At 46.2% G+C, this 12658-nt stretch overlaps 1 protein-coding gene across 6 annotated transcripts in view; it reads left to right on the top strand.

Annotated features, from left to right (window-relative positions):
* The first annotated feature begins 4991 nt into the window (after window positions 1–4991).
* Window positions 4992–12658, top strand: part of ptpn5 (protein tyrosine phosphatase non-receptor type 5) — an 88506-nt gene continuing 80839 nt past the window's right edge. For 2 of the 6 annotated variants that reach the window (XM_062967656.1, XM_008107666.3), the window contains exon 1: window positions 4992–5136. The gene's annotated coding sequence lies outside the window, so the exon portion shown is untranslated. Of the gene's footprint in view, window positions 5137–5452; window positions 5600–5697; window positions 5854–12658 lie in introns of those variants that run through there. The other 4 variants (XM_062967655.1, XM_016993251.2, XM_062967654.1 and 1 more) reach the window with 2 other exon arrangements.

Here is a 12658-nt window from a genome sequence, read left to right on the forward strand (position 1 = left end):
CCGCTCTGAACATTCGGAAGATCTCATAAAATGTGTCTAGGATGTGTACATTCATTTTTTCTCCCTGTCCTACAATCTCCTTTGGTCAAATGATTCCTGATAAGTTTTGTTTTTACATTACTTTCATCAGTAGTGGGAGGAAAACTGAAATGAGCACCCTGTAGTTGACTGGATTTGTTGTAGCAAATGTGTATTTCAATTAAACTGTTTTAGATACTGGAATATTAACTAATATTAACATAATAACACATTTTTCTTCCACTATACACAGAACATTGCCTTATAGCATGTCAGACTATTTACTCATCTAACAATGCAATACTATGGATATCTCCTCCCCTTCCCCCCGCCCCGCCCCAGTTTAATGGGCTGTATTTCAACTTAAGTGTATTGTTGTGGTTTATTGTTCAGTCGCTTCCAACTCTTCATGAACTCATGAACCAGCTCACACCAGAGCTCCCTGTTGGCCATTGCCACCCCCAGTTCCTTCAAGGTCAACCAGTCACTTCAAGTATACCATCCAACCATCTTGCCCATGGTCGGCCCCTCTTCCTTTTCCCTTCCATTTTCCCCAGCATCATTCTCTTCTCCAAGCTTACTTGTCTTCTCATTATGTGGCCAAAGTATGTCATCTTTGCCTCTTATATCCTTCCCTCCAGTGAGCAGTCAAACATTATTTCCTGGAGTATGGACTGGTTTGATCTTCTCGCAGTCCAAGGTACTCTCAGAATTTTCCTCTTAACACCACAGTTCAAAAGTGTCTATCTTCCTTCACTCAGCCTTCCAGCTCTCACATCCATAGGTTAGTACGGGGAGTAATAAGGTAAAGGTTTTCCCATGACATTAAGTCTAGTCGTGTCCAACTCTGGGGGTTGGTGCTCATCTCCATTTCAAAGCCAAAGAGCCAGCATTGTCTGTAGACGCCTCCAAGGTCATGTGGCCAGCATGACTGCATAGAGTGGTACCTATTGATCGACTTACATTTGCATGTTTTCGAACTACTAGGTTGGAAGAAGCTGGAACTAACAGCGGGAGCAAACCCCGTTCCCCAGATTCGAATTGCTGACCTTTCAGTCAGCATATTCAGCAGTTCAGTGGTTTAATCCGCTGCACCACCTGGGGGCTCCTATTACGAAGAATACCATTACTTTAACTATGTGGACCTTCATTGCCAGTGTGGTGTCTCTACTCTTCACTATTTTATCGAGATCAGTCTTTGCTCTCCTTCCAAGAAGTAAACGTCTTCTGATTTCCTGGCTGCAGTCTGCGTCTGCAGCAATCTTCATGCCTAAAAAGATTAAGTCTCTATCGGACTTCTGTTACTATTATTTGCTATATTCTGACAGGGCAGAAATTCTCCAAGGTGTCAGGGAGAGATTTTCCCCAACAGCCTGACGTTTTAAACTAGAGATGCCTGAATTTGAACAATTCTGCTTCTGCTTTACTAAGATGCCTGGAGCTATCCAAGTTGCTGAAATGTATCTCCAAAATAGGTTCAGAACTTTGGCAAGCACACAGAAAACCTCAGAAACAATTCATCTCTCTTTTGACATGGAAGACTAGTTTTGGTTGAACCTTGTAGTAGCTTACCTACATACCTTCACATATAGTCTTTTCAAACAAAATAAAGTGCAAGCTAACGTCTCTGTCTCTGGATTTCTGTGAGTTTTCTGGGCTATATGGCCATTTACAAGAAGCATTCTCTCTTGACATTTTGCCCACACCTATGGCAGGCAACCTCAGAGGCTGTGAGGTTTGCTGGAAACTAAACAAGTGAGTTTTATATATCTGTGAAAGGTCCAGGGTGGGAGAAAGAACTCTTGTCTGTTGGAGGCAAGTGTGACTGTTGCAATTAATCACCTTGATTAACATTGAAAAGCCTTGCAGGTTCAAAGCCTGGCTGATTCCTGCCTGAGGGTCTTTGTCTCTGCGATGTTTCTTTCAGGACCAGGCTGTGGCACAGCTGATTAGTAGCCCGCTGCAATAAATCACTGCTGACCAAGAGGTCCTGAGTTTGAAGCCAGCCCGGGTTGGAGTAAGCTCCCGACCATTTAATAGTCTAGCTTGCTGTTGACCTATGCAGCCAAAAGACAGTTGCATCTGTCAAGTTGGAATTTAGGTACTGCTTATGCAGGGAGGCTAATTTAACAAATTTATGATGCTGTAAAAAAAAACCTCCAGCAGCATGCAGAAGAATGAGGAAGTATTCCATCAAGGACTCGGTGTCACAAGTGGACGGTAAAGCGGTAGCTCCCCTGTGGCAGGAATCAAGCATACCCTCATGAAGCCAGAAGCTGGACAGTTAAATTGCTTTTGTGTTTGTTTATATATGTCGTATGTCTAATGGCATTGAATGTTTGCCATGTGCATTGTGATCTGCCCTGAGTCCTCTTCGGGATGAGAAGGGCGGAATACAAATACTGTAAATAAATACTGTAAACAAATAAATTTCACAGGTGTCCATTTATGAACAGGCTTATCGTTGGTCTATTTTTAGCATGCCCTTGAAGGTGGATAGCATGCAGTGTCTCTTTTGGGTCACGTGAAAAGAGCTAAAGGCTAACCATGGTGATATGTTGATACTTGTAAACAAAGGTGGGGATCTGTGCATTAGACCAGGCATGGGCAAACTTGGGCCCTTCGTCTAGGTGTTTTGGACTGCAACTCCCACCATTCCTCACAGCCTCAGGCCCTTTCCTTTTCCCCCTCAGCCGCTTAAGCGGCTGAGGGGGAAAAGGAAAGGGCCTGAGGCTGTGAGGAATGGTGGGAGTTGCAGTCCAAAACACCTGCAGGGCTCAAGTTTGCCCATGACTGTGTTAGACACTTTTTGCTGTGGCTTGGAACTGACTGTTCTTATGAACACATTGCCTGTGTGTTGCCTCAAAACTGGATGCTATCTATGTATGTCTCTTGAGTGAAAAACAATTTTAAAATATTGGGGGGGGGGCTACTCCTAGTACCGCTACTGCCTGAAAGGGAGAGCTCCAGATGTTGTCCTTTGGGGAGGGAGATGGCGTGCCTTTCTTCCTCCACTCCATTCTGCCACCAACTCTACTCCAGGCCAGCTCTCCCTGCTCGCCTTTTGCGCCTGGCCACTTCTGCGGCTTTAATATCTCATTCATGTTTCCCGTGCATGCCACCCGCGCGCCCTCCTCTCTGGCTCTTTCAGGGAAGTGTGTGTGCCCGTGGGGTGTGTGTGTGCGCGCGTGCGTGGGCGGCTTTTGAAAAGCGGCCTGTCAATCACATCCCTGAGCTGAAGAGACAGAGATCTGGGGGGAGAGCGGTGTTCACGCGGGACGTGGGCGGACGGAGCCGCTGACGCCGCCAGCCAAGCAGCCAGCCCTTCCCTGGGGGAACTCGGCACCGAGAGCGGGAAGGGAATGGCCACTCTCCCCCTTCACTGGACCGGGAACAACCAAAAGGACACAGTGGGGTGGCAGGAAGGGCCACTTAACACTCACCGCGCTAGGTTGTGTGTTGTGATTATGACTGTTTATTTACATCCCGCTTTTATCTCTTTGGTCCCATCTACAGTGACATACGATGCTGTTTGAATTGAACTGCATTATGTGAGTCTACACCGACCATGTAATGCATTCAGATGGGGCCTTTGCTTGAGTAGTGACTCAAGCAAAGGTTCCTACATCACTCTCCAATTTGAGAGGGAAAACACATCCCAGGGAGTTTGGAAGGTGCAATGGGGGGAAAGATCTTTTCGGATTGCTGTATGGCCAGGTTCCAGAAGCATTCTCTGCTGACGTTTCGCCCACATCTCAGAGGTTGTGAGCCCGGGCTGTGGCGCAGGCTGATAAAGCAGTCAGCTGCAACAAATCACTCTGACCAAGAGGTCATGAGTTCGAGGCCAGCTTGGAGCCTACGTTTGTCTCTGTCTCTGTTCTGTGTTAAAGCATTGAATGTTTGCCTTATATGTGTGATGTGATCCGCCCTGAGTCCCCTTCGGGGTGAGAAGGGCGAAATATAAATACTGTAAATAAATAAATAAATAAATAAATAAATAAATAAATAAATGTATTTGAAACTAAGCAAGTGAGTGTTATATATCTGCGGAAAGTCCAGGGTGGGAGAAAAAACTCTTGTCTGTTGGAGGCAAGTGTGAATTTTGCAATTAATCACCTTGATTAGCATTGAAAAGCCTTGCAGTTTCAAGGCCTGGCTGATTCCTGCCTGGGGGAATCCTTTTTTGGGAGGTGTTACCTGGACCTGATTGTTTCATGGTTAGAATTCCCCTGTTTTCTGAGTGTTGTTCTTTATTTACTGTCCTGATTTTAAGTATTTTTTAATACTGGTCGCTGGATTTTATTCATTTTCATGGTTTCTTCCTTTCTGTTGAAATTGTCCATATGCTTGTGGATTTCCATGGCTTCTCTGTGTAGTCTGATACAGTGATTGTTAGTGTGGTCCAGCATTTCTGTGTTCTCCAATAATATACTGTGTCCAGGTCGGTTCATCAAGTGCTGTGCCATGGCTGACTTCTCTGCTTAAGATAGTCTGCAGTGCCTTTCATGTTCTTTGACTCCTGTTTGGGCAATGCTGCGTTTGATGGTCCCTCTGTAGTCTTGTCCACAGCTGCATGGTATACGGTAGACTCCTGCAGAGGGGAGAGGATCCCTCTTGCTCTTTGCTGAACTAAGCTTGTGTTGGGTTTTTTAAATGAGTCTGTAGATAGTTTGTAGATTGTGCTTCTCCATCAGCTTCTCAATGCGGTCAGTGGTTCCCTTGATGTCTGGTAAGAACACTTTCCCTCTGGGTGGATCTTTCTCTTTACTCTCGTGGCTTGTTCTTGGCCCTGCAGCTCTTCTGATGTCTGATGTGTTCGGGCTACTCAGACAGCGGAGGGTTCTTGACAGTAACGAGAGTTTTTGGGATCAACACCTGGAGGCCACGCGGGGACGGGAGGCAGGGGCTTAGCCGGAGGCGCGGAGCGGAGCCCCTCGTCCCGGGCTGCCTCTGCCCGGCGCCAAGGAAGACGCGCCCTGCCTGGAGGGAGAAGGAGCCACTGCCCGCCAAGAAGGGAAAGCAGTGCGCGGAGGGAGCGGGGCCAAAGGCCGCCCCGCCCCCCCGGCGCCACCGACCCCAGCGGAGCGGATACCGAGGCCTCCCCCGTCTGCCTGTGCGGTGAGCCTCCGCCTTCCCTGCAGGCGCCTCTCAGACCGCGGGAAGGGCTCTGGGGGCGGGGGAGTCCCGAGGCTGGCGGAGGGGGCTTTCCTGCCAGCCCGGAGCGGTGGGTCGCGATGGCCCTCCCTCCCTTTCCGTCTTTTCCTCCTCCCTTCCTTCTCTTCCTTATTCCTCCTTTCTGTCAATCCTTCCTTCCTTTTCCTTTCCTTTCTCCTTCTTTCCTTACTTCATTCCTTCCTTTCCTCCCTCCCTCCCTCCCTTCCTTCCTTCCTTCCTTCCCTTCCTCCCTCTCTCCCTTCTTTCCTTCCTTCCCTTCATCCCTCCCTTCTTTCCCTCCCTCCCTCCCTCCCTCCCTCCCTCCCTTCCTTCCTCCCTCTCTCCCTTCTTTCCTTCCTTCCTTCCCTTCATCCCTTCCTTCCTTCCTTCCGCGCTGCGGAGTCTGTGGCGGCTCTGCAGCAGGGAGGTGAGAGCCGAGGAAAGGGGGGGGGGGGCTGGGAGGAGGAGGGAGAGCTGGCGCGAGAGAGGCGCGAGCTGTGCGGGGAGGAAGGGAGGGAAGGAGGGGGGGGGGGCTTTGCAGTAGGTAAGACTATGAAGGGCGCGCGCCCACACCTCCTTCCTGCCAGTCTCTCCCGGCCTTGAAGCTGCTCCTCTTGCTGCTCCTGCTGGCGGCCAGGGTCTCCGTCTCTCCCCGCGGTCCCTTCGGTACCTGAGACGGAGGTAGGTGGGAGAGTGGCTGAGGGGGTGGCTGGGGATGACCGAGGGACGCGGAAAGCGAGGGAAAAGGCGGCCGGGCCAGAGCAGCAGGAGCCGCAACGGGAGCCGTGCGCACGCATCCCTGGCAGTGCGGGGGGCGGGAAGGAAGGAAGACCCCGGAGGGAGGAGGAGGAAGGACGGGGCGAAGGGAAGGGAAGAGAGAAGCCAAAGGCGCTTGCTTGGCCCACGCCAGCCTCCCGAGGCACGGCCAGGCTTCGCTTTTGGGCCGAAGGGAGGTTTGGGAAAAGAGAGCCGCCTCCTGTGTGCGCACTGCCAGGGCTGCGGAGTGGGTCTGAGAGAGCGTGCGGGTCGTGGCGGGGACACGGCCCCCCGACCGGTCGATATTGGCACCCCCCCCCTTTCCCTTTCACCTCTTATTGGAGGGGGAGTCTATGTCTACGACCCCCTCCGCGCGCGCTCACAACCATGCCCACGCGCGCACCCCGCGCAGCTTGTCCTGCCTGTTTCCCGCGCCTTTTGAGAGCGTGTGAACCCTCCGACGGGATAGGAGAGAAAGAGAGGATAAAAGTAATGCGTATATGAGAGCTCTTTGAGGCACTGGTTGGACAAAAGAGGGGCAGGAATGTCCATGCTTTGAGAGGATAGATGAAAGCTCCTTCAGGCATTGGTTGGACAAAAGAGAGGCTTTGGAAAGGTGAAATGATGATGTGTTTTGGGTTTTTTTGTTTTGTTTTGTTGGAAAGGTGAAATGCCAAAGTGATGGTAGACTTACCTTGCGGCCCTTCCTGGTTGTAGTGCAAGCATGGGCAAACTTGGGCCCTCCAGGTGTTTTGGACTCCAACTCCCACCATTCCTCACAGCCTCAGGCCCCTTTCTTAAGCAGCTGAGGGGGAAAAGGAAGGGGTCTGAGACTGTGAGGAATGGTGGGAGTTGCAGTCCAAAACACCTGGAGGGCCCAAGTTTGCCCATACCTCTTGTAGTGGGATATTAACCCTGGCTTTTGCCTCCTTTCCCACCACTCTTTCCGAAAATAATTGCCTCGACTCAATCCAGTCTGGTGAGGAGACCATCCAAAGTCACCATGGTAGCCCCTCACTTTCTGCCAGCACTGCTGAACATAGGGGAAAGTGCTGGTAATGCAAGCAGCGCCAGTTGTGGGTGCTGCAATCCTGGTAAGAGCCCAGGCACCACTCTGCAAAGATTGGTTTGATGGAAGATAATGTGAGGAGGCAGATGCAGACAGGTGCAGCAGGTTCAAGGTGAAGCCTTGGGCTGGGAGCCTGTCCTGTGGGGCTGCTAGTGCCTGTGCCGATGATTCAAGGCCTCCTTTGTGTCTTATTCCTGCAATTCAGTGTTACCGGTACCTGCCTGCAAGGCCACCTTGGCATCATTACAGTCTTGTTTGTGGTGGAAAAGCATACATTTCATTTGGAATAGGACAACGGCATGAGCTTCAGTTCTACTCTTTTTATGATCACATTTGTAGTGGAAACATGTAGCACAACCATTGATTTACAGACCTGTCTTCTTGTCATATGTTTAAAACACCTGGCAATTCTGTTTCTGTGTTGTCGAAGGCTTTCATGGCCACAATCACTGGGTTGCTGTGAGTTTTCAAGGCTGTATGGCCATGTTTAAGAAGCAAAGTTTTTAAATACTGCTAGCCAGATTTTGCTCATTTTTATGGTTTCTTCCTTTCTGTTGAAATTGTCCACATGCAGCATTGCCCAAACACGAATCAAGGAACATGAAAGACACTGCAGACTAAGTCAGCCAGAGAAGTCAATCATAGCAGAGCACTTGATGAACCAACCTGGACACAGAATATGATTTGAGAACTCAGAAATGCTGGACCACTAACAACTACCATGTCAGACTACACTGAGAAGCCATTGAAATCCACAAACATGTGGACAATTTCAACAGAAAGGAGAAAGCTATGAGAATGAACAAAATCTGGCCACCAATATTAAAAAACTCTAAAATCAGAACATTACTCAGAAAACAGGAGAATTTCAGACAGGAAACAATCAGGCCAGCTAACACCTCCCAACAAAGAATTCCACCAGTCAGGAAGCAGCCAGGCTTTGAAGCTGCAAGGGTATTCAGTGCTAATCAAGATGGCCAACTACAACATTCACACTTGCCTCAAACAGACAAGAGTTCTTTATCCCACCTCGGACATCATTCCACATAAACCTCCCTTGCCTAGTTTCCAACGGACCTCACAACCTCTGACAATGCCTGCCATAGATGTGGACAAAATTTCAGGAGGGAATGCTTCTGGAACATGGCCATACAGCCCAGAAAATTAACAGCATCCCAATTCTGTTTCTGTTTGTTATGTATCTCTTGAGGCAAATAATTAGCTCTTTTCCATTTTTTTCAAAATTTGTTGTTCAGATCAAGCTTCTTTTATAGCATGTAACATTCTCTCTGTGTCTTTTTTGAGGCAAATCTTGGTGCAGGGGTTCCATCTTATGCATTACTGAACTTCTGCATATTTAGCAATTCTACCATATTTCTAAACACCAGTGGTTCACAAAATATTTGTTTCCTATGGAGAATATTGTCTTTTGGGTTGGTATAATATCTTGGTGTAATTAAGATATTATCACAGTATGGCGTTTGGGATGTGCTGCATGTTTATGTGTTACAATATGAGGAAGTTTCGAACACTACCTGCAGCAGAAGATCTCAGAGAAGCAAGGACAAAGACCAACCTTTTCTTGCAGTATCTCTTGTGTGCGCCTTGTGGAAGGTTTGGTCAACAGGGGGAGCCACTTGCGCAGCCAACACCTGTTTTGAAAGATCTGTGGGAAAGGGAGATAATTTTATTTAGTTTTTGGTGAGAATTTACCACATTTTGCAGGCAGGGATGGAAACAACTTGAGATTTATTTTTAAAAATGAATTTGGGAACATTGAACTATCATTACAATAATTCTTAAAAGCCTGGAATTGAATTTCTGCATATTCAACCAAGGTACCAATACCCCAAAAAGGACCAAATGCCATCTGATTTTGGAAACTAAGCAGGGCTAGCACTGGATAGTACTTAAATGGGATGCTGTCAGTGAATACCACTAAGAAAAACCTGTGAAATTCATGGAGTTGCTATAAGTCAATAAGTGACTTAAAGAAACAGTGCTTTCCAGAGATTCTCCTTATATTTCGTTTCGACACATTAGACAGGTACATGATGCTTTCTGTATTGGGTTAGCTCTATCTGTATGTGGTCTGTATCTGTATGAGTGTGGTCTGGCCACATAGAGAGAGAAAAATATTCAAGAGGGAAATAACTCGAGCTTTACAAATTCAAAAATAGAAGAAAGTAGAATTGGCAGATTTTCTTACTCCCAGAAATCAAGAATTTCAGTTAGCTTTGTACTAGGTCTTTAGATGTCTAATAATGAAACAAACAAGACTTTGTGTACAAGATCAAATTTGAATGCATGATTTTTGTCCATATGCTGCACAGCTTTAGGCATATTGTGCTTTGGCTGCATTGCTGCTTATTTGCATAGCTGAAGATAGGCATTCTACCTGCATGAATTATATCCAGTGTTTATGAGGTTTGGTTCAGTTCTAGTAAAGGCAAAGGTTTTCCCCTGATGTTAAGTCCAGTCGTGACCGACTTGGGGGGTTGGTGCTTATCTCCATTTCTAAGCCGAAGAGCCGGCGTTGTCCGTAGACAATGCCATGTCATGTGTCCGGCATGACTGCATGGAGCACCGTTACCTTCCCGCCAGAGTGGTACCTATTAATCTACTCACATTTGCATGTTTTTGAACTGCTAGGTTGGCAGGAGCTGGGCTAATAGCAGGCGCTCATTCCGCTCCCGAGATTTGAACCTGGGACCTTTTGGTCCGCAAGTTCAGCAGCTCAGCGCTTTAATGCACTGTGCCACCAGGGGCACAGATCAGTTCTAGGCACTCCTTAAACTGGTTGCAAGGAACTTGTATTTTGTTATTAAATAGATTGGAAATATGTAAATGTTTGATTATCCCAATGTTATTCTGGAGTGTTCTGTTCTGTGATTATGCTTTATGTTCTTCTGCTTTTTTAGTTTGTTGTAGGTTCCACACATTTCTGTATTTTCAAGATTTTAATGGAAAAGTGAGAAGGCAGTCAGAAGAGAAGTGCATGAAGTTTATTGTTGATTGCTGATATTAAAAATAATGGTGGAATTGTTGCTGGTAATTAAGACTTTAAGCCCCATCCGTTATGCTTTTGGAATAAGAGCTGCAATCTGGACATAGTACTTGATGGAGCATGAAAGTCTGGTAGCCTTTTGTTTTGTGCAGCAACCACATATGTTCATGTGAGAGATGAAAAATTAGTCCATTAAAAAAAACCCCAATGTAGACAGAGCCTCATTCTCTCTTCATGGCAAAGAAATCATGTTTCCAGAGCTCTGTAGATTTCTGTGAGACAATATCCTGTTTTATGTGTGGGTCTTTATAAAATCTGTCCTTGAAGTGAAGCTACTTAGTTCTCTACAGTGCTACTCCCATCATAATTTTCAGATTTCATGCAAGCAATACTGTTAAAAGTTGTTTGAAACAACCTTTCATTGTTGACTTATTTCTTTGTCCATTATATCTTATATATTCTCTGTCTTCATTGCTTTTAGTGTGGAGATTTCTGTGGCAGTATGGAATGTTTTGGCAAGGGATAAAAAATGAAGGGAACAATGGCACCCAAATGCTGAGTGAATTGGTGGTCCTTTTTGATATTGTTTATGGGCCTCTTTGAGAATTTGATGAAAGCTGTTAGGGGGGATGTTTGTTGAAGCATATGCACAATACTTTGTATACAATTAATTTGATTGAATTGGAAATATCATAAGTGGATGATGACAATGGTATGTTACCTTGCTTAGAACAGTGTTATCCTATAGGTGTTTTGAGTGAATCAATGCCTTGATAATATAACAGCTGAGAGTCTGAATCTATACGGGCAAAAACGTAATGCTCTCTCTGCACAGTCCTACAGCTTCCATCAATGTCAAGAATCACTTCACGATGTGAATTGCACACCCACATCCAGGGACAGAAGCTTTTGGCTGCACATGTATACACTGGGTGCAACAGGATCTGTTGCTTAATTAGTATGCTAGGGATCTGGGGCATGGGCAATGACTGTTGTTTGCTCTCAGACACTGCCTGGTTGTACATCTTCCTTCCCAGCAACTAAATAGGTGAAGTATTTCATATCTGCCTTTTGAAGTTGGGGGGGGGGGAGGTGAAGCACTGTGCAAAGTGGTATGGGTACCTACTTGAATGACTTTTTAAAAGACTTATACCCCAGGTCAAAAAACATATGCGATCAAAATGATTATTGCCAATATGACATTATTTTTCCCCACAGAGATAATTTTCCAAGTATGGAATACATATTGCAACCATTTTTGAATTTTGGGTCTGTGGACCTGTGTTTAAGAAACCCTTGTCTAAATCTAAATCAGTATTAAATATTTTGAGCATTTGGACAGAGATGCTACATGGGCCTTTTCACATTGCCCTTTTGGGGTGCACTGAGATCACAGGGAGAGGCTCACTTGAGGTGTGCTTCCATTATCAACTCTAAACAATGTTGAATGAAGCTGATTATTTAAATACTGTCTGATTTCTGGCTGATATTTGTCACATAAGCAGCCTTAGTCACCATCATGGCAATGGTGATTGGACTGAGACAAGACATATGCTTTTGATTCCTTTGGACCTCTAAGCATCATTTGATACTGGCATTCTTGTGAACTACCTATGTGTTTCCATTCCATCCTAAGGAGGAATATAGGAAACTGGTCACTGGCTCATGGTATGCAAGAGGATGCATCATATGTTTTCATCATCATTAGCATCTGTATGAAACTGCTGGGGGAAGGTGTCTGAAGGACTGGACTGAACTGTTATAGCTACATGGATGAAACTCAGTTTTGCTTCTGGTTTCCATGGGAAACTCTTCAAACTATGTCTAGTGGACATTAGATATGGATGAAAACAGAGAAATTGAGGCTTAATCCAGACAAGGTGATAGGCAGGTAGAATACACAGGGCAGTGAACTGTGCTGCATGGAGTTTTTTCTTCTGGACTCATCTCTAACTGGAGTGCTCAGGTAGTAGTAGTTTCCAGGAGCGCTTGTCACCTTTAGAGAAGTTACATGTTGCTTCATTGAATCATATGCAAGAAAAGCTAGCCTCTACGTGGGGCTGCTTTTAAATATGGTTTGGAAATTTCAGCTGGTGTTAAATACCCAAATATTGTTGGAAGTTTTTTTTCGTGTCAGGAGCAACTTGAGTCGCTTCTGGAGTAAGAGAATTGGCCGTCTGCAAGGACGGTGCCCAGGGGACGCCCGGATGTTTGATGTTTTTACCATCCTTCTGGGAGGCTTCTCTCATGTCCCCGCATGGAGCTGGAGCTGATAGAGGGAGCTCATCCACACTCTCCCCGGGTGGGATTCGAACCTGGCAGCTTTCAGGTCAGCAACCCAACCTTCAAGTCACAAGGCTTTAGTCCATTACGCCATCGGGGGCTCCATTGTTGGAGTTAAATAGTATGACACCTATATTATTTTAGTTGCAGTGGTTAAGACTCATTTAAAGTTCTGACTTTTAAAACCATTAAAGTGAATTATCTGGAGGGCAGATTGTCTAAGTTCAGAAACGAAATCCCTTCTCATTGGTTTTTGAGGCTCAAAGGAAAAGCTTCTTCTGCAGTCACTCAACATTTTGGAATACTGTGACAAAACAGACACATGAGAGACACCACCCACCTCCATCACTGAAAGGTTTTGTTAGAACCCT

The sequence above is a fragment of the Anolis carolinensis genome, chromosome 1, assembly GCF_035594765.1.
Source record: "Anolis carolinensis isolate JA03-04 chromosome 1, rAnoCar3.1.pri, whole genome shotgun sequence".
In the NCBI taxonomy this organism is placed as follows: domain Eukaryota; kingdom Metazoa; phylum Chordata; class Lepidosauria; order Squamata; family Dactyloidae; genus Anolis; species Anolis carolinensis.